Genomic DNA, 20,577 nt, shown 5'->3' on the forward strand with positions numbered 1-20,577 from the left:
AAGAGAACTTTGCTGTGCACATATAAAGGCAGCTGACCTTTCTGAGATATTCACTCTCAATATTTGAACAAGCAACATATAACACAAAAATACCCACTGCTATCCCGCTATCATCCCCTGCAAATTCCCCTCCAGAGATTTCCCACATCATGAAGGGAGGCAGTGGGGCTGAAGTTCAGTGATGAGTAGACCCCCTGAGCCTCTCACCAACTTAGAAACATAGCTATTTCTTCCAGTCTCAGATGTACATGTGACAACAGTTATTCTCCTCCTTGACCAGAATAGGATAAAGATGGTTGTTGGGAATTATATTTAATCAAGTTCTTTTATGAGCTTAGAGTATTTACAACATTTCAACACCCAGTTGTATGACGAAATGACCCATTTCCACCTCCATCAGCCACGTGGTCAGCCCTCCCCACAGATGGAAATGAAAGATGTTTTGGGAGGGAAATAAAAGCTGGCCCTGGGGACATTTCACAGAAGCCATGGAGAAAATGAACTTTGTGATGTGCCCTAGAAAGTCTTAGACTGACGTTCGTGTGTCAGATCCACAATCTGTTACTCAGAGGTCTCTCTGCTGTGTTGACTTTTCTTGATAAGTTAATAGAAGTGAAGCCACGCGGGACTCTTATTTGTTCAGACTCTTAGCTAAAGTTTTAGATGAAGATCAAAATTTCAAAGCCTCTTCCTGTTTCTGAAGTTACCTTAAGTCTGGTTTTAGGAGAGGTAACATGTTTTAGGAGAGGTAACAGTCTGGCCCTCAAGCCCCTGCCAAAGGAATGTAAGACAGGTTTAAACATGCCATCTGCCATCTCATGATGGGGTATTTCTCTAAGAGAGATGATGAAATGGAAGGGGGCAGGGGAGAGCCTGGGGGCGGGGAGGAGGGCGTAAATATTCTCATCTTGACTTGAGAGAGTTGGGTTGCAGCTGCTGCTTAGTCGCTTAAGTCGTGTCCAACTATTTTGCAATGCTGTGGACTATAGTTCACAAGGCTCCTCTGTCCCTGGGAATTCCCAGGCAAGAATACTGGAGTGGGTTGCCATTTCCTTCTCCAGGGGATTTTTCTGACCCAGGGATCGAACCTGCATCTCCTGCTTGGTGGGTGAACTCTTTACCACTGAGCCACTTGGGTGGGCCCCAAGAGGTGTGTACCGAGGGACAAATGTGTAAGCGTTCAGAAATCGAGCATTTCAGATGTTTCACTTTGCTCTACGTGCACTTTACCTAAATGAAAAGGAATAGAAGGACAGGGAAAAAAACAAAAAAGAGCATCATAGTAAAAATCACACATAGGTGCATGCGTGAATAACAGACCCTGAAAGATGTCCACATGCTGATCCCTGGAGCCTGTGCTTAGGTGATGTTTCCTGATATGAGAGACTCTACCGACTGTGATTAAATTGAGGTTGTGAAATAGAGAGATGGCCGTGGATTGTCCTGGTGGGCTGATGTCATCACAGAGGCTGTTAGGAGGAGTCGGCAGGAGGAGATGGGAGGACAGAAGCAGAGGTCAGAGGGGCGCGCTCTGTGGACAGAGGAAGGAAGGGGCTGAAAGGCTAAGAATACCGGCAGCCTCTAGAAGCTGGGGAAAACCAGGCAAGTACTTTCTCCCCTGGAACCTCCAGAAGGATCGCTGCCCCCCACCACCACCTTGACATTAGCCTAGAGAGACTGGCATCAGTCTTCTGACCCCCAGAACTGCATCATAATAAATTCATGTGTGAGCTAGCCGGTCTGTGGTCCCTGGTAACAGCAGCAATAGGAGGATCAGACAGGGTGTATCACTTGCTAGAATTACAGCCGAGTGCTCTGCCTCATCTCAGTGTGTCTTCCCAACTGTCCTGGGACTGAGGCCGGTGTCAGTATTACAGTCATTCTGTAAATGAGGAAAGTGAAGCTCAGACAGGTCTGCCTACACCCCTTGGCCCCCCACATCCCCCACCACTGAAGTGGAGCAGCCGCGATTGGAGCCCAGACGCCAGAGCTCCAGGCCTTTGTCCCTTGCTGCCACCCCTGGATGGGAGGGGCAGAGCTGCAGAGGTCGTGGTCTGTCCCCACAGGCACGTGCTGGCCTCAGAGTCGGCACGTCCAGCCTGCGGCGCTCACAGCCCGGCCTCCAGGATGCGGGGCTGTGAGGCAGAGATGAGGACCGCGGGGTTGCTGTAATAGCTTTGGGGACTGGAGACTTGCTTCTGGGCCATGGAAATATTTCATATGTGCCCACTGGGCATTGCATTTCACAAACGTGTGTTAACTCAGTCCACTAAAAATCTAAGTCTCCCTGGTGGTCCTGCACGACAACGTGAGGCTGTTGCTGTCAGTTGTGGTGTGTGCACACGAGCATGTGTGTCTGGCTGTGTGAGTGAGAGAATTCCACCAAGCTACTGGCTCTGTCTCCCCCTACCTTTGCGACTCTTTCTATCAGACGCATCTTTATTTACCAAATGGGCAGTCAGAAAACAGAACAACCAGTCTGTGCAGAGAATTCCAGCAACTAATATAAGAGCCAAGCCCGTGACATTGGCTTCCTGAGCTCCACATTTATCTCAACTGAGCGTAGGATAGTGCTTGCCCAGTTAACAGCAGGGAACGCACATGTTTCTCTCTGCCTTCTGGATGGCTCCTCCGCATCACACAGAGTGGCTCTGTTCTCTATTTTCCCTTTGCCCAAAGATCAGGGCAAACTGGTTAGTATTAAGGACTTTAGGGACAATCAGAACATCAGCTCCGCTTCCCACAAGCTAGGTAACCGTGGCAGGTAACCTATCCCTGTCATACATGGAGGGTCTGAAAGGGGACGCTCTCATTCTTCCAAACCAAAAAGAAGGTCAGATTTTTCAAGAACCTCAGAGATCATCTGGTCCTGTTTCCACGTTTTGTAGGTGGAGAAATCTGGCCAAGGGCAGAGGTGAGTAGACAATCAACCAAGAGAGAAGCGGGTGGCCATCCCCATTGTATGGTTGGCTGTCAGTGCAAGGTTGACTGATGGTGAAAAACGCTTCCCATCAGAAGCACTTCCGGTAGACAATTAAGAGCTATGATACGGTAATCATTTGAACAACTATGGTTATTAGTCTTATTTGCAGACACAGCGTTCAATTATGCAGAGCACTCTAGTGCAATAGTCCCTTGGAAATTCTCAGCCATCAGCACAGAGAGTCTATTTTAAATGAATATATTCAGCACTTTCCTCAGACCTACTTATCATACACAGGAGACCAACTGCCTATGGAAAATCAGCTCACTACAAGAGGAGGCATGGGAGCTTTAAAACAGTTCTTATTGCACAGTAGCCAAATAATTTATTGAAAAAAAGAAAAAGAAAACACAGGCTTACCTTCTTGCCTTTGGGGCTGTCCGGAAGGCTGTATTCAAATCTCTAAGTAAGCAGAGGTTCATTTCTCAGCCTTGTTCTCCAGAACATCCCTACACAAAGAAATCAATAACTCAGTGTCCATGGAGCCCTCCCGATACTCAGAAACTGGTCTTATGTGTTTATTTGCAATGTGAGGGGAAGCAGGCTTAACATAAGCAGCTCTAACAAGACCACAGCACGTCTCTCTCTCTCTCACACACACACACACAATTCAATAACTATATCGTATGGAAACTCTTCTGAAAATCTCAGAACCCAAACCATCATGTCAGGTTTCTCAGACCCCTGTCAGAGCCACTGCTCTCACTGTCGAAGCAATAAAGCATGTTTACCAGAATCTTCCTTTCACTGGCTGAGTTGCCCCACTTCCCTGCCACGGACTATGAGCCGGCCAGAGCTCCTCCGAGAAGTCCTAAACAGAAGAACCTTTGCTCACTGGGAGCTTGTCAGAGTTTAGGGAGGTCTGACCACAGAAAACACTGAACAGTGCATCCTACTTTGGACTCGGGGGATTTTTTTTTTTTCACATAGCTTCTATAAAACTGGCCCAAGTGGTACAAAAGGATGAGGGACAGGGCTTGGGCTTGACCTCTCGGTTGGGTCAAATGCATACCATTGATGGGTACGGCTGCAATGGAAGTCCCGAAAGCACAGCTCTGGGTTTGACTTTGTGTCCTGCGGTGAAGGGTTGTAGCTACTTGGGCCCAGAGGCTGGGATGACGAGCTTTTCAAGTCTGTGCTCTCAGCTAAAGAAAAGGCAATGCTTTCAGGGCAGGGAAATTAACAGGAGCCTTTTCTACAGGTTCCTTTCAGGTTAGAAAGGATTCGGTTCAGTGAAGAGGCCACGAATAGGACGTCTGGGGAAACCTTTTGAGTCGATCTGGATACTCACATGGCTTGTCCTCTAGAGGAGCCCAGCAAGAAACCTGAGACCCACCTTCACCATAAAGATCGCACCTTCCTATACCCTCACGTTCTCCCTCTGTCAGCCTCACCCCCTGCTCTGCCCATTGCACTGGGGGTGCCTGAGGTTTCCTTAGCAAGGAAAGAATGGCTGAGGGGTTGTCTCCCATTGCCCAGGAGTTTATCCACCTATGGATGTCCTGCTGACTTCGGACACATTGGTGTGATGAAATTCAGTCCCTGGGGAAAGCAAGGCAATACTTGCTATTCTAAAGACATTTTTTTTTTTTTTTTTCCCATTCCATTGAGCATTTGCTCTGTCCTGTAGGAAAAGTCCTGTGCTCAGAGTTTGGGTCCCGCTCAGCTATGAAGGCAGCTGTGGGGTAATGGATGGGAAGGCTGTGCTGCTGTGAGATTGTCAGCTCTTCACTTACTCGTTTATCCAATCTGCATATTCTTATTCAGAATTTCCTGTGTGTCCCTTTGTTAGGTGGTGTGGATGCAGCATGAATAAGAAGGTCAGTTCATTGCCATCATGAAGCTTGCAGTCTAGTGAAAGTGTTAGTTGCTCAATCGTGTCCAGCTCTTTGCAACCCCATGGACTGTGTCTTCTGTCCATGGAATTCTCCAGGCAAGAATACTGGAGTGGGTACCCACTCCTTTCTCCAGGGGATTGCCCCAACCCAGGGATCGAGCCCAGGTATTATGCACTGCAGGTAGATTCTTTACCATCCGAGCCCCCAGGGAAGCTTAGTGAGGGAGGTGGTAAGCAAATATACATGATGTTTCTGGCATGTTATATGGCGGGAGGGATGAAATAGACAGGAGGAGGATATGGCGAGTACTGGAGAGGACCCCCAGCAGAGCGTGGGCAGAGAAGATCTCTAGGAGGCAGTATTCATGAGTCTTGAATCTTGGGGGAAAACCACCTGACTCAAGCCAGGAAAAGAACATTCCAACCAAAGGAAAATAGCAGGTGTCAAGGCACTTGGGCAGAAGACATTTCGGTATATTTGAGATTATAGGAAAAGCCGTCTAATAAAAGGGGGACTTGCGGAGGAAAAGGAAGAGAACTGTCAGAGAGGTGGGCAGGGGCGGGGTCCTAGGGAGGCTTGGAGATCAGGGACCAGGGGCCGGCGTTCCGGTTTCAGTCTGTGCGGTAGGGGCCCCTATAGGGTTTCAAGTAGAAAATGATGGACTCCAGTTGACACCATCTAGTGAGACTCTGGCTCCTTTGTGGAGAATAAACTAGGAGAAGATCAGAAGCTGGGAGAAGGGGCTGAGGCTGTCACCGAAGTCAGGCCAGAGGTGACAGTGGTCTGGCCTAGGGCAGTGATAGAGGGGAGGTGACGGATTTGCACGGGAGGAGCCCCCACATGCCCCATAGGGGGTGGTATGCAGTAGGTGCTCAATCACGGTTTCATCTGCAGTGAACCCACTGCTGGAGTTTTAGGCTCAAATTCAATGTTCGTTTGTGATGCACCTTTGTGCTGTAGGAAAGGAAAAATGATGTTCCCTCCATCCTTCCGGGTTATTGGCTGAGACCCACCTGTAATGAAAAGGCAGATTAACGTGAGAAAAAAAAATAGAATTACATATGTACCAATAGGAGCCTCACAAAGATATGAGACTCAAAGGCAGCTAGACAGTGGAGGTTGATGCAGCATCCTGAGGGAAAGAAAGGGAGGGGGGCTTGGGCTGCAGAGGAGGGCAGGCAGTTCACAGGAAGGCGAGAGGAGGAGACGCTTGGTAAACCAAGGTCCTCCTGCCAGGCACATCAGTGTCCCAGGCAGAAAAGTCCTGTCTGGTAAGAGCTCTCTTCCTGATACAGGTCCCCATATGCATCCTTTAGGCAGTTAAAAGGGAAATGAGACCTTTTTTCCCTGAGTCTGTGTATGAGTGCTCAGTCGTGTCCGACTCTGCGACCCCATGAACTGTAGCCCACCAGGCTCCTCTGTCCATGGGATTCTCCAGGCAAGAATATAGGAGGGGTTGCCATGCCCTCCTCCAGGGATCTTCCTGACCCAAGGATCAAACCATAGTGGGTCTCCTGCATTGCAGGCGGATTCTTTACTGCTGAGCTGCACTGGGTCTGATTGCCTTCAGTTCCATGTGCCTGAATTACATATTTTGGGGTTACACCTTCTGCTACCCCGCAGGGCAGACCCTCTTACCTCTCTCAGTGAGGGGATAGTGAGTCTGCAAGTCCTTCGTAAGTGGCCAGCCACCCAGACGCAGGGGATGGATGTTTCTGGAGACATCTGAGCATGTACTGATTCTACCAGGGGCTCTTGGAGCTCAGTGACCAAGGCTTAACTGCAGGTAACTGGGGAAACTCTGCATTTTATTTCCACCTCTAACCCTGATTTTGAGCTTAACTCCCCATGGGACCTTTCTACAGCAGGAAAGCAGGTGATTCTCCTTGACCTTCCATCACTGACTTTGGAGGAATCTGCCCAGAACCTTGTCAACTCAGATGCTCACTTGGCTGATGGAACCAGGCTGCTTCCACAGCCCCATCTCAAGAAAATCAAGGGGCGCCCTGGGGGCTTTGGGGGCTCATCCGGCATGGAGAGCATTTGGGTGCATGGCTGATCATATGCTTTATTAGGGATGCTAACGGGCGCTGGACGCTCGCACCGTGTTAGAATTTAGCTTCAGTTAATGCCCAACCTCACAGTCCAGCTGCACCAGTGTCTCCAGGTCATGGGCGCTGAGTGCGAGGAACACGCTCACCAGCCCAGACTCAAAGAATGGACTTGGAGACTTGAGGTGCAGTGGGAGGTGAGGGCTTAATGACACTCTTGCAAGATGGAGTGTCTGGTGGGCAGGCCCATCCAAAGTCATTGCATGGAGCAAGTTATCCCTGGGATGCAAGTCCCCCGCCCCCCCCCCCCCCCCCCGACCTCCCCGTTCCTCATAGCTGAGTACTGTGGGGCAGACGATCTTCCCAGAGGTCGCCTAGGTGTGTTCCCTCCCTCTTTATGGGCTGGCCCCTCCCTGACATCTTGTTTCCTCCTTTCCTGCACACCTAGTCCCGTTCTTATGTTTTGAATTCACCAATAGAATGAACCCGTGTGAAAATCCTAGGCATCCCGCCCTCCCTTTGTTTGCCTGGACTTTGTAGTTTTGTAACCCTGGCTATCAGCTGTTATATCAGTAAGCTGTTCTTGAAAAGGGACCACTGTAAGTTTTGCATTATATGCCAACCTTTTGGCAGTTTCATGGAAGGAAGTTCTTCCGTAGACCACGGGATGGTTTCAGGATGATTCGAGTGTGTGACATTTATTGGGCACTTTATTTCTATTATTATTATATCAACTCCACCTCAGATCCCTGGGTTGGGAAGATCCCCTGAAGAAGGGAATGGCAACCTACTCCAGGATTCTTGCCTGGGAAATCCCATGGACAGTGGAGCCTGGTGGGCTACAGTCCATGGGCTGTCAAAGAATTGGACACAATTTAGCCACTAAACACCAACAATGAAGTGTATCACTGGGCTCACAGTCTCTCCTCTAGGCTGAAACAGCTTGCTATGGGAAACAGGGCTGATAGTGTTGGGAGTGCACAGAGTGAGTTTCTTCCCGTAACTCTGGGCCGTCTCCCATGTAGCCTTGCGCTTGCACCGTATTGATGTGAGATTATTTTCATTGGGATAAAACCCTGGGCTGTGTTAAAAGAGTGTGGGGTTGTTGTGATTACTTCTTAGCATAATCACAAAGAGCCCCCATGTAGCCTCCAGCAAAGCCAAATGGAGCCCTTCCTTTCTGTGGTTTCTGTCAAGACAGCCTTTGTGTTTTAAGAGAAAGAAAAGGAAAGTGGCGTGCAAACGCATTCAGCATGTCCCCCTCAGCACTTTCGTAATTTAATCCTCGCTGATGACTTGCAAATACAGAGGATACACAAACTTACTTTTGACCTTTGCAGTAAAGAAAGTCATCTATTTGCTCTGCTCTCACTGGTGTTAAGAGAAGTTACACTTGTGAATCCCTAATACATCAATGAGATTACAGACTCCTGGAGGAGCCATTTAATTTTTTTACAACTATATATATATATATATATATATATATATATTTTTTTTTTTTTTTTTTTTTTAATGTTGAGCTGAAAGAAAGTAGAAAAAAATTTTAAAAACTGGATGTCCTGTATAAAGAACAACTTAGACTGACCTTGAGTCTTAGGTATTCTTTCTCAGAGCCCAGCTCCAGAGACTGGGCACCCAGGAGGGTCTGGTAGGGGGGGTGTTGAGTTGATGGGGCCAGTTACTCGAGCCTCACGCCTTCTGGGAAGGCTGGTTTGATAGTCTGCCTGAGTCCCCATCCTTTATCCCCACCCAGGGCTTCAGTCTTGCTCTTCGTCCTCTAATGGGACTGGCAAAGGCTCCTACCGCCCATAGTCAAATAAGAGGCGGTCTTTCCTTATGTACCTGCTAAAGAGCAACCACCATGCTAGGTCCTTGAAATGCAGAGTTTCGCTCAATCCTCACTGGGGCTTCCCTAAGACCAGCAAGCCTGGTGTCCCCAAATCTCAGATGAGAACACCTGGAGAACACACAGATGACAGGGGAAAGTGACTGCAGTCAGACTGATTGCCAAGCTCAGATCATCAGTCTTTTCTTTAAAGGCACATAGCACGTGAGTTTGGCTCTGCTAACCACAAGTTCTTTGTCACAACCCACTTCTGTCCTTGTGGAGGGAAGGCACCATCGACAATATGTAAATGACGGATATGGTCACATTCTGCTAAAATTTTTCCTAAAAAAAGTGGGTAGCCAGGTTCAGCCAGTCATCCAGAGTTTGCTGACCCCTGTCCCTAAATGCTTGCTGTTTTTTGCTCCTCCAGCCTTTTCAGTGAGGACCTCAGGCTTTGGAGTCCCATAGAGCTGGGGTCACACTTAGACTCCGCCACTTGCTTGCTTTGTCATGTTGGAGAAATCATTTTACCCCTGTGAGCTTGGTTCCTCGTTTGTGAATCAGGCTAAAAGACAATCTGAGAATGTAGTCATATGAGAGAATGGGTGTGAGGCATTGAACCCTGAGCTCCACTCTGGGATAGATGGTGACTGCAGCCTCCAACCCTTAGAGATGCTCTGATGATCCAGCTCCTGACTCTTGGGAGAAAGAGTCAACCTAGGCTTGTGGTCCAGGGCTCTCCTGGTGTCTGAGTAGTGAAGAATCTGCCTGCCAAGCAGGAGTCATGGGTTTGATCCCTGGGTTGGGAAGATCCCCTAGAGGAGGAAATGGCAAGCCCCTCTGGTATTCTTTGGGCTTCCCTAGCAGTTCAGACAGTAAAGAGTCTGCCTGTAGTGTGGGAGACCCGGGTTCAAACCCTGGGTTGGGAAGATCCCCTGGAGAAGGAAATGGTAACCCACTCCAGTATCCTTGCCTGGAAAATTCCCTGGATGAGGAGCCGGGCGTGCTATAGTTCATGGAGTTGCAAAGAGTCGGACATGACTGAGCGACTTCACTGTCACTTTTCTGGTATTCTTGCCTGGAGAATTCCATGGATAGAGGAGCCTTCCGGGCTATAGTCCACAGGGTCCAAAGAGTTGGACATAACTGAGCAATTGAAACAAAAGAGGCTTGTTGTCCACCACCGATGCGTGTTCAGAGTAAGCAGGGAATGTTCCAGGTCCATGGACCAGCTTTCAATCCAGTCTCTGTCTCCAAAGGAGCAATTTGGCATCAGGGAACAAAAGTCAGAAACTTACAATAGGAATTCATGCCGCTAAGATCCCAGGGAACATGGGGTCCGATACTAAAAAATATGAGGAAAGCAAGGCGTTTTAAAAATGCTTTTTAGAGCAGGTAAGAGACACAAAGAGCCCCTCACTGCTTTACACTTGTAAGGAGACCCCTGCTGGACTCCCAATTCTAATCTGCAGTAAAAAGCCACAGGGCTTCTTGTTCCCTTGACTTGCTTTCTTGTTTCACCAGAGCCTCTGGCAGGAAAACTCAAACCAGAGAGGCGCCTTAGAATTGGCTTCAGCAGGGACTTCTCTGTCAATCAGCTGCTGAGACGAAACATAAAGGTGGGGACATGACACAGTTTGTTTTTGATTTCTTTGTCTTCTGATGCGATCGTCCTAGAGCACCATGGCCATCAGCTGTGTACTCACAGCTCCCTTCGGTACAGAGCTCTGGAAAATTAAACCGTAGAATCAGATTGAAATAATGCTAATGGTGGTGATGAGAACACAGAGGCCTGGGGGGACTGGGGTCCTGGCTGAGCTCACAGAGGCAGGGTAAATGGGGTGGGTCATCTCGTTTAACAATGGAAAAATGGTGTCATGCGCACGGATCTATTTGTTCCTTCCTCTTCTATCACCTGTCTTGTAGTTGTTTAAGTGCATTTATTAAGCTCACATAGTTTAAAAGTCCAGGGGTCTTTTGGTTTCAGGTAGGGCTAGATCCAGGAAATTCAAACTACGCCATTAGAGTTTAGTCTGTGTGTGTCTGTTTCCTCCCCACTCCCCACCTTTCTACCTGTATCTCTCGCTTACTTATTCATGAAGAAGTTAAAAATTAAAAGGTCTCAATGACAATAACATCCCACACTGAGGTACAGAGCTAGGTGGGGGTTAGTCAAAGAAGATATGCCGAAGGAGGAAGTATCTGAGTTTGCGATTGTAACCCCCAGGGAGGAGAGTGATCTAAAGAGGTATTGTTCAACCTGTGGTCTCTGAACACCCACCCACAACACCCATCTGATGTGCTTGTTGGTCATGCTGCAGTTTCCTGGGCCTCGTCCCAGACCAGCAGAATGAGATTCCTGGAGGGGCGAGGCCCTGCTATGCGTTCCTTCAGCATGTTCCATCTGGATGTTGTGTGTGTTCCAGTTTAAAGCAACCTTCCTGAGTCGTGTACACAGACCACCCTGACTTGGCACTGAGTTGTGCTGAAGGCAGACAGCCTCCTGAGGCCCTAAATTATGGCCTCCTCTTTTTCATGCAGCAGTGCAGAAAGCATGGATATCTTGTGAAGAGCCCACTCTAGGTAGGCATAGTAGATATGAAATGCACAGGAAGTTTCCATGAGTTCCTTTCAACTATCATTGCAATTTTGGAGAAGGAAAGTGTAATGTCCCTAACTCATGTATCTTCCTGCTCTACGAGATCCTAGTGTGGGCTCTGAAGGGAGGTGGCTAGATTCACAATTCCTGCTCTGCCCCTTATGTATAGTCTGAGTGATCTTGAGAAAGTGATTAACATCTGAGTCTCAGTTTTCTCATGGGCAAGACTTGTCCCCCAGATGGTGGGTGAGGATTAAGAGATGAATCTTTGGAGGCATTTAGCATGCTGTCTGACATCTAATAGGTGCTCAGTATACCTCAACCACTGTGATTTCATTGTTCTTATCAGTACTTGATCTATTTCTGCCCAGAGAGGAGAAATAAGATTTTAATCCGAGAAAGCTACCAGACTTCTACCTCTTCTGCAAACTACCATAGGGTCAGTAGAACCTTAGGGAAAGATTGGGCTTCTATTAGCTTCTCTGCTGGCCTTAGTTATGTAAAATTAATTGTGGATAATCATACAGAAATGATAATGAATATTTAGTTCATTTCCATCTGGGACTCAACAAAGCATGGTGGTGAAGAGTAAAAGTTTTGGTGCAAAACAGATACACGTGTGAGCCTGATTCTGTCACTTACTAACTCTGTGACCTCGGGCAAGTTACTGAACCTCTCTCAGTTTTCTAGTCTATACAATGGGGAGAATAATAGGATTCTTCTCTGGCTCATTGTGAGGATTTACTGGTTGCTGGAAGTAAATCACCTACTTGCTCCATAGAAAGTACTTTACCATCTCCACCACCAACCTCTACCACCGTCTTCAAAGACTGTCAACTGGGGTGTCTGTGTGCTCCATGTACTGTATGGAAAGAGACTTTAGTTGGGTTTAATATTTTTCGTATTTTAAAATGGTTATGGAGTAAGTTTTTAAAGCTTCAGTTCAGTTCAGTCGTTCAGTCGTGTCCGACTCTTTGCGACCCCATGAATCGCAGCACGCCAGGCCTCCCTGTCCATCACCAACTCCCGGAGTTCACCCAGACTCATGTCCATCGAGTCGGTGATGCCATCCAGCCATCTCATCCTCTGTCGTCCCCTTTTCCTCCTGCCCCCAATCCTTCCCAGCATCAGAGTCTTTTCCAATGAGTCAACTCTTCACATGAGGTGGCCAAAGTACTGGAGTTTCAGCTTTAGCATCATTCCTTCCAAAGAAATCCCAGGGCTGATCTCCTTCAGAATGGACTGGTTGGATCTCCTTGCAGTCCAAGGGACTCTCAAGAGTCTTCTCCAACAACACAGTTCAAAAGTATCAATTCTTCGGCACTCAGCTTTCTTCACAGTCCAACTCTCACATCCATACATGACCACAGGAAAAACCATAACCTTGACTAGATGAACCTTTGTTGGCAAAGTAATGTCTCTGCTTTTCAATATGCAATCTAGGTTGGTCATAACTTTCCTTCCAAGGAGTAAGTGTCTTTTAATTTCATGGCCGCAGTCACCATCTGCAGTGATTTTGGAGCCCAAAAAGATAAAGTCTGACACTGTTTCCACTGTTTCCCATCTATTTCCCATAAAGTGATGGGACCAGATGCCATGATCTTCGTTTTCTGAATGTTGAGCTTTAAGCCAACTTTTTCACTCTCCTCTTTCACTTTCATCAAGAGGCTTTTTAGTTCCTCTTCACTTTCTGCAATAAGGGTGGTGTCATCTGTATATCTGAGGTTATTGATATTTCTCCCGGCAATCTTGATTCCAGCTTGTGCTTCTTCCAGCCCAGCGTTTCTCATGATGTACTCTGCATATAAGTTAAATAAGCAGGGTGACAATATACAGCCCTAACGTACTCCTTTTCCTATTTGGAACCAGTCTGTTGTTTCATGTCCAGTTCTAACTGTTGCTTCCTGATTTGCATACAGATTTCTCAAGAGCAGGTTAGGTGGTCTGGTATTCCCATCTCTTTCAGAATTTTCCAGTTTATTGTGATCCACACATTCAAAGGCTTTGGCATAGTCAATAAAGCAGAAATAGATGTTTTTCTGGAACTCTCTTGCTTTTTCGATGATCCAGCAGATGTTGGCAATTTGATCTCTGGTTCCTCTGCCTTTTCTAAATAGTATTTTTACTAACTATATATATATTTTTTGACTGCGCCAAATGTTAGTTGTGGCCCATGGACTCTTCAGTCTTCACTGTGGCGCGCGGGTTCTTTAGCTGGGGCGTGTGAACTCTTAGTTTTGGCATGTGGGATCTAGTTCCCTGACCAGGGATCGAACCTGGCATGGGGAGTGTGGAGTCTCAGCCACTGGACCACCCAGGGAATCCCCTATCAACACTCTTTACATTACCAGAAAGACACTCTACCAGCCAGAGAAGAGAAGCTTGGGTGAGAAGAAGGGGAGGAGGGGGATGGAGTGAGTTTCTCAGGTTGTTCCAGGACTGACCTTTGGATGTGGGGAAGAGGAGTGGGTGATGAGGCATGTTACTAGGCCCTCCTGGGAGATGTATTTCTCTTCCTCCCCATTTCTTGTCCTTCCCTTCTCTTCCCTTTTCTTTCTTTAGATGAATATGGAGATTTAGAGATTTTTTTTCCCCCCTGAGATTGGGCCATCACTTTAGATTCTGGCAAAACACAGAAGTGTTTCTTCCTGTGTATTCATTCTCACCACAGAATAACAGAGAACAGAGGGAAGCACTATCAAAGGCATTTCTGTTCAAGGGAAAAGCTCCTCAATGATCACTGTTACCGTTGGAAGTTTCTTCTGCTTCTCTGACTGTGTAATGAGATGATTCTGAAATGATTCTGTAATCTGAAATGATTCTCTGGTGTAATGGTTTTTCTCACCTTGAGTTTTTTTTTTTTTTTTTGCCGGTTTTCCCTGAGGCCCCTGAACCTGAGATGGTTCCCCCTCCCACCCACTCAAGACGTGCCCATCGCGTCGGAAGCCTCGGGGGAGCCGCGTTTTGGCCACCGGATGCTCAGCCAGGCCACACACCACTGGTTCCATGTGGCCCCCAGTGGGGCAGTAGAGGTATATCAGGGGTCAGTGAACAAAAGATCTAACCCCCTCCTCCCAGTCCCAAGGTGAGAAGTTGCTCTCCTCCCACTTTCCTGTCGGTCCTCAAGGAGCAGGACTCTGTCTGCCACTGGGGTGTTTTCCCAGCTCCCGAACACTCCCTCATGTCCCTTTAAATGAAATGAGGAGGCAGGCCTCTCAGCAGCTGACCGTATGCAGTTAGAATTTAATAACTTTATATATCTCTCCTTGTGGTTAGCTTCTATTTATGGCACGAGATACTGGTTTTCCATTTGCTACAGTGATTTTTAGGTTCCTTGAACACTTGTAAGTCACAGAGAACTGAGTAAAAGAAAAGATTTAAGCAAATAACATAGGTGTCATGTAGGTTCGTCAAAAATGTTGGCTACTAGGGAGGTTGTGAAGGATGGAAGTTTGGGGAAACTGAGCTTGGTGCCGTGACATCCCTTCCCTCTTTGGGGTTCACTTCCAACGTGGAGCCAGCATCTCTTGAAACCCGTTGGCTCCATGCATCAGTTGGTGAGAGTCTTTACAAACTCACAAAACCCAGCTCTCAGAGGGGCAAAGGCACGGTGCTGGGGAATATCTTTGTGTTGGTCCTCGGTTGGGAATGAAATAGTCCCAGGAGGCTCTTTACCTAGGATGAGAGTCAGAGCAGCAGGGAGATGGGAAGTCAGAGTTTGGTCACCTTGGGTTTCTATCTCAGCCAGGGAAGTATCACCATGGATTCTGGATTCACACCCCTCGGGTTCAAATCCAAAGCTGTGCTCCAGCACTTATTAAACTGGGTAACCACCGGCAGGTTGCCCATCTTTGGGCTGCAGTTTTCCCATCTGTAAAATGGGCTACTAATAGAGCTTACTGGTAGGGTTGTTGTGAAAGTTGAGTTAAGAATACAGAGTACCTACTAAAAAGAACATAGTCTCATGGTAAGTGCTTCATCAATCTGGTGCCACATTGTTACTATTGTCATTGTCGTCATTGTCTCTCCTTGGTTGCAGCATCGGCCGGATATCAGCCGCCTCAAAAGATCAGTGGTCCATGGTGGATACACAATAAATGCTGACTCCCTGCCGTTCCCTTCTTCTGCGAATGATAGACCGGAAGGCTGGTGCAGTCTTGCACAGCTACAGATATATGTGGCTTTGGTAGCTCGAGCAGTGGCATGAGCTCAGTGCAGCTGCCTCCCATGCGCCAGGCCACGGGGATGTTGGGTGTACACAGTTCTGGGAGGTAGATTGAATGTCACTCATTGAGAATGGTACCCATGCCTTATGATGGAGCTCTCTGACCAAGCAAGCCAAGCCAGGCCACCCAACTGTAAGAGTCCTTTTGTAAAAGCACATTCCAGCTCTAGCAGGAGTGACCTCCTCTTCTCTTAAGATCTTTGAGATAGAAACACTGACAACGTCAGTGTCTTCAGCAGCTAAGCCCAGGTTTAACCCCAACCTACTCCTGTAAGTCGGTAGTGAGCTGCCCATATTCCCTTTGTTCATCTACTATTGATCTAAACTAATCAGTTAATTAGCCCAGACAGGAAGTCTTCTGCGGTGTTAAATAGCTCTCAGTATCTGCTGGCGATGTTTGAGTTGCCTTATTGGCTGTGACCTGAAGTTCATTACTTCTACAAAGAGATGTTCCGTGCAGGGTCTGGAGGACAAGCTGGAAACTGCACTGACATCAAATTCTGTTTGTTTATAGGAAAAACAAAATCGTCGCTTTAGATCAGTGGCTTTCAAAGAGCGGGCCCTGAGCCACCAGCATCAGCAGCATCTGGGAATGTGTCAGGCCCCACTCTAGACCCACTGAATCAGACACTCTGCAGGCAAGGCCTTGCCATCAGTTCCTGAAGCCCTCCCAGTGACACTCACAGAGGCGAAAGCTTGAAAATCAGCGCTTTCTACTGTCTCTTTAGATTACAGACTCGTTTCGTCTTCTGGCAGAGAGAAGGGAAAACGGAAAGGATGGAAAAGAGAAAGAGAGAGGAGGGGCAGGAGAGGAACTCAGAAAGATGGGCAAACGAGACCTGAGCAATATGGACGGGAAGTCCGTTTACCAAAGTTTGACCTTGAGTAGCAGCGGGTGGCTCATTTAAGACCTGGGACTATTATTCCAGAGCCATAAAGACAGCATGTGAGAGGAAGATAGTCATCCCCGACCACAGTGAGTGGACAGGGCACAGAGAGTGACCAAAGTGCTGCTCTATTGTCAACCGTGTGTGAGAGGACAGTGGGGTGTTTGCAGCGTAAGTAAAGAGCGGGGGAAAGCCCCAGTGGTTCTCAGGGGGGACTCACACAGGATACTTAGTAAATGCTCTTTGACTTGATGGAGACCGAACCTTCGAGGCCTAGACTGAGTTTCCCCAGCTCGTCTGGATCTGGAGAAAGTAGGTGGGTTCACTGGGCCTGGTCTGCAGGGGAAGGCAGGGGGTGGCCATTGGGCCTCTGCTGTGCCCCCTCCCCCTGCCTTCTGCGACCCAACTCAACTCAGGGGAAAGAGCCTCAGGCTTCATTCAGTACAGGGACCCCCACTCTTACTAGTGTGTGACCTTAACAAGTCACACACTAACTTCAGGCTCCTCCTCTACAGAAGGAGGAGAAGGGTCGCTGTGGGATGTTTGTGCTCAGCATTGTAGCAGGGACACCTACCTTCACACGCAGTACCTGGCACACACAGCTATTGAGTAAGTATTTATTAAGTAGAAGAAAAAGAAAGGGAGGAAAGAAGGAGAATCGGTTGCTTTTTGTAAGACTTGTATGAAATACTGCTTTGAAAATGCTTGGTATAATTCTTTTTTTTTTTTTTTGTCTTCCAAAAATATTTAATAGTTTTCACTCCCAACCACACTGTTCCTCAATACCATATATTACCAACATTTTAAATTTTTGCCAACCTGATATAAAGTTTTGCCAGATTTGCCAATCTGATATATATTTAAGTTCTGCTTCTTTGATACTAAAGAGATTGACTATATTTTCAAACATTTAGTGGCAATTTCTATTCTTTTGAGACACTTGTTTATATTTTTAAATGTTTTCCATTGAGTTGTTTCCATGTTTCTTGAAGATGTTTCAGTTCAGTTCACTTGCTCAGTTGTGTCTGACTCTTTGCGACCCTGTGGACTCCAGGCCTCCCTGTCCATCACCAACTCCCAGAGTTGGCTCAAACTCATGTCTTTTGAGTCGGTGATGCCATCCAACCATCCCATCCTCTGTTGTCCCCTTCTCCTGCCTTCAATCTTTCCCAGCATCAGGGTCTTTTCCAATGAGTCAGTTCTTCACATCAGGTGGCCAGAATATTGTAGATGTTAAGGAGCTCTTTTACGATGGATATTAATTTTTCACTGTAAATATTTCTCATCTGACACTTGTGTTTTATTTGTATATAGTGTCTTTAAATTAGCAATTTTCTTTCTTTTTTTAAGGATGCCTTCTGTATAGTTAAGTTTTGCTCAAGTAGGTCTTCTCTGCCTAACAATTATACTTTTGTGGAATCTCTTTTTATTTTCCTCTAATACTTTGATAGCTTTACTTTTTATGTTTATCCCTGGAATTTTTACGAACTTATGATACAGACAGGGCTCTGGCTTTACATTTTTTCCAAAGGTCTTGGTTTCAGCTGTCTCAGTGCCAATTACTGACTATTCTTTTCATTTCCCACCAATTTGAAATACCACATTGACAATATATCAAATTCCAACATACACACACATCTCTCCCCCAATCCTGTTTTTTCCCATTGATCTATATGTGTATTTTAGCATCTATTAGGATCACACTTTCTTATCACTGTATCACTGTAGTATGCTGTGATGTCTGATATGACACATTTCTATCATCACCAAACATTTTTTAGCTATTCTTTTTTTTAAATTGGAGGATAACTGCTTTAAAATATTGTGTTGGTTTCTGCTGTATAATATCACTTTTTAAGCTATTCTTAAGCCTCTTTTTTCTTCTACACAAATTTTATAAATGGGTCAAATTTCACTGAAAAAATCTATGACTTAAGTGGGTTTGCACTGAATGTATAAGATAGTCTGAGCATAGCTGACATCTCAACAATATTGAGGCTTCCCATCCAAGAACACGAACGTCCCTTCTTTCTTGATACAACGATGTGCTGGAAGTGGCATCTATCATGATGAGGATAAGGAGAAAGAAAGAAAGCCTTCTAGGTGCCTAGAATTGAGTCTGTACTCTTGCTGAGAATGTAGCCCTGCTCCTCCCATTCCTCTTTCTCTGCAGTCCATTCTCCAGCTTTAACTTTGAGGCCCCCTCACTCTTGGAACTGAGTTCACGGCCTTCAAGTTCAACGCATAGTAGGTGTTCAAATGATCACAGAACTGAAATGGACTGCAAGTTCACTTGAGGTTCTTGGTGGTGGTTGTTCCAAGTGGGACTGACATATTTTCAGTCTCTATAACTAATGAATTACATGTTATTCTACCTTGTCTTATTTCTAAAATAGGTACTCATTAACCATTTGACTAATACATTTGCCTCACAGTCATAGTAAGCATTTTTACTAACATTCTTCCCATATGTGAAAAGTTATAGAAATGCCATTAGTTGCTTTCATTTATATAATTAAAAGGATGTTCTCATCTTGAAATTTTTGAATATTCCCTGCCTTCCCTTAACTACCCCCTCCTGCTTCCCCTTTGAACATCAGTACAAAGGACCAACCTGTCAAACCCAATACAGGAAAGAAATTGGAAGTGGTATTTATTACATTTGCTGCAAGTCCTTGGTTTTCAGTTTTTCTCCACAGAGCATACATAGGTTTTGGGAATCAGGCCTGAGTGGATCCCAAATCCACCTACTATTAACTTTGTGACCTTGAGCAAGTTCTCTAACCCCTCTGAGCCTAAATTTGCATCTGTATTCTATATAGATTTTATGTGGATTAAATAAATAACATTTGCAAATGTATCTACAATCAATACACACCAAAAGTTAGTTTCCTTCTTTCACCAGCAAGTCGTGCGAGTATACTCAACAAATATCGACCACTGGCAAAGTAGGTCATTGCCCAGACCTCAGTTTCAAGCTAGGTCACAGAGAAGGGTGCATGGGAGAAGTTTATGTTCCATGAGACATGCAGCTCGTTCTCACCATCTGAAAGAACTGTTGGGGTCTGAGAAGTATTATTCTGTAATCTGGGATCAGCTATGGCAAAGACACTCAATGGGGAAAGGTCCTTTCAGGCTCCTTGCCAAAAATAGAGTATTGTTCTCTTCTGCATTTTGCATTCTGATGGCAGGTGGACAGTGAAGATAAGGAATGGGCTTAGCGTTTGAAAAGTGAGTAGTCAGAGCTCATCAGAAGACACAGCTTCCTTTGATGCTGTTAACGTAGCCACCGCTGTGCTGTTTTGCGTGACAAGCACAGCATTGACAATGGAACCCCCCCCACACACACACACACATACAGTTACCCACTGTTTACCATAAAATTAGCAGCTCTCCAGCTCTTGAGCAAAACAGCAACAACCTCGTGGGTATTTGTGCCCAAGGAGAAATCACAAATAAGGAATCACTCCTGGGGACACTTTCTGGCCTCAGCATGGTTTTCCATCGCCTTTTGTAGGGTCTCTATGCAGACCAGACCTGCCTTAGCAAATGGAGCAATAGCTGGTTTTCCCCTATTAGTATCTGTAGGCTTTGTAAGTTCTTGAAACATCTCTTACAAAGTCACCCTGAACAGTCCCTGTTGGGTCATCGTGCTTCCCAGCTAAGCATGGGCTCGGGGGCCTTCAGGGCTTCCCTTCTCACCCTCAGCCTCCACGGCCTCCCAACCACAGCAGGGTTGCAGGAAGACACAAACTGAGAAGATGCATGGGAGCACAGGCAGAAACAAGGCTCTTGTAGGGTTTTAACTGCAACATGGAAAGGAAAACTGCAGGTAGGCTTCCAGTACAACTCAACTATCTGTTGCATCAGTGACTAAGTGTCTATTCATGTCTTTGACCAAAAGCCAGCGAGTAAAATGTGGAATTAACCTGGAAGGCAGGGACCAGGGCTTCTGGGGACATTTGCTATTGAAACTGAGGTGGAATCCATGTTTGACCTGCTAGGGATAAAATTAATTGGTATTTTTTAGGGTTCTGCTTTGGACCACAAAGTAGCAAGCCTAGAGCAGGGGGAGATGACCAGCATTGGCCATCTGCCCTCGCTGGCATTTTATCTTCTGAACACATCCTGTTGAGACCGCAGGGCTTTCTACTTTCAGCTAGGCT

This window comes from Bos indicus x Bos taurus, chromosome 22 (assembly GCF_003369695.1).
Source record: "Bos indicus x Bos taurus breed Angus x Brahman F1 hybrid chromosome 22, Bos_hybrid_MaternalHap_v2.0, whole genome shotgun sequence".
NCBI classification, from domain to species: Eukaryota; Metazoa; Chordata; class Mammalia; order Artiodactyla; family Bovidae; genus Bos; species Bos indicus x Bos taurus.